The following is a 610-nucleotide window of genomic DNA, read 5'->3' on the forward strand; positions in this document are numbered from 1 at the left end:
GTTATATTATACCAGAACATTGGCATAATATGTATTTACTACGTTTTCGACGAAAATAACCAAAAGTGTATTGATTTTTTTTTTATACTTTTTCCAAGTAAACGCCTTAATTTATGGCTTAGCTATATAATATTTTTATTAAATAATACAGATTATTGTACCAAATACCAATTAATTAACCGCCAGATACAATGAAATACTCATACACATAGTAATTTCCTACTTTGATCCGAATTCTGCATAATATATACGCGATATCAACTTTCCCTTCATCATGATTTTTGCGTTGATTATTGCGTATCTGTACAACGTTTACGAGTCTAACACAGACCAAGCACTGCGCGTATAAACGGTTCTTAGCAGTAGTGTAGGTATTAGGTTGGTTGGTTGGTATGTGTATAATAGCTCAATTAAAATATAATAACACGTATATATATTTTGAATCTTAATAGACTACGTCCTGTTTATGTATACATTACCCGTGCATAGTTTTTAAACCGATGATAATATTATTAAATTGATGTTTATTTGGGGAACACCAATTACACATAATATTATAGTTTTTAGGTATAGGTAAATCAATTACTTTACATTAACAGTGAAAGGAAAC

The sequence above is a fragment of the Aphis gossypii genome, chromosome 3 (genome assembly GCF_020184175.1).
Source record: "Aphis gossypii isolate Hap1 chromosome 3, ASM2018417v2, whole genome shotgun sequence".
NCBI lineage: Eukaryota > Metazoa > Arthropoda > Insecta > Hemiptera > Aphididae > Aphis > Aphis gossypii.